The following is a 1,113-nucleotide window of genomic DNA, read 5'->3' as shown; positions in this document are numbered from 1 at the left end:
ATATTATTAATAATTAAAATATTATTAATAATATTAAATTAATCATTGATGTATGATTAGTTATTAATTGTAAAAAGTGTTCTTCAATATACATATAATATTACGAGAAAATGAGATCTTACAAAAATAAATTTCGATGGTAAAAAAAATATGGCTGATGAAGATTAAACCGCATAGATATTGATAAATAAATATTTAGGAAAAATCAAAAAATATAAAATAAATTTATTTATTGTGTATTGTAGATAAGGAATAAATAAATTTATTTATTCCTTATCTACAATACACATTAGCAAAATATATATACAACATTATTTTTCAATGTAATTCGTCTTCGAAGATTTTTGCTGCTGTCGAAGTCACGTATTGCTTTCTAAATTTTAAGATAATTGAAATTTTTTACTAGCCACGTAAGATTTTCTTTGGCACAATTTGATCAATGTATGATTAACTTTAATTTTAGTTCAAATTTACTATTTATCTTTTTTTTAATTCTAAGAATTAAAAGAAGATAAACAGTAAGTTAAAACCAAGATTAAAGTTCATCTTATATTAGTGAAACTGAGCCTTCATGGTCTAAACTATTAGGCGTGTCTAATTTTAGCTCCGGAATAAGTAAAACGTAAAATCATCGATGCTTATCAACATTTTACAGCTCCTAAAATTTTACTCACATTGAATTTTTTTGTATTGATGGCTTTGCGTTTTGGCTCCAAAGAAAAAAATTTTTTTGCTTGGTTTCTTGATTCAACGTGTTCTTTTTTTAATTCTTAGAATTAAAAAGAGTTGAACCAAGATAAAAATTTATCTGCATTGATAGAAAGAATCATTAGAATGTAGAAAGCGGTATGTGTAGCTTTTTTCGAGGACAGCTAAAAACTTTCTTCGCAAACAGAATGAAGACTAAACCATATGTAGATCCATTGTGTGTAAATTGTAGAATGTAATTTTTTTGTGATTAAAAAATTTATTTTTTTAATTTTTAATCAATTCTTGTTTACATTGCAAAAATCATTTGAACTATTAAACAAATTGAAATGATTTACGTTAAATAATATAAATTTAATATTTAAAAAAATAAATATAAAATTCAAAAATATGTAAATAAAAATT

The 1,113-nt window shown here is 22.6% G+C and overlaps 1 protein-coding gene across 1 annotated transcript in view; it reads right to left on the bottom strand.

Annotated features, from left to right (window-relative positions):
• The window catches only part of LOC108690384 (pyridoxine-5'-phosphate oxidase), a 3,712-nt gene that overhangs the window by 1,844 nt on the left and 755 nt on the right, over nucleotides 1-1,113 (bottom strand). The window lies entirely within an intron of this gene.

Source organism: Atta colombica, unplaced genomic scaffold (genome assembly GCF_001594045.1).
Source record: "Atta colombica isolate Treedump-2 unplaced genomic scaffold, Acol1.0 scaffold32, whole genome shotgun sequence".
NCBI classification, from domain to species: Eukaryota; Metazoa; Arthropoda; class Insecta; order Hymenoptera; family Formicidae; genus Atta; species Atta colombica.
Note: the sequence above shows the minus strand (reverse complement) of the source record. Positions and strands in the feature narration are given on the sequence as shown.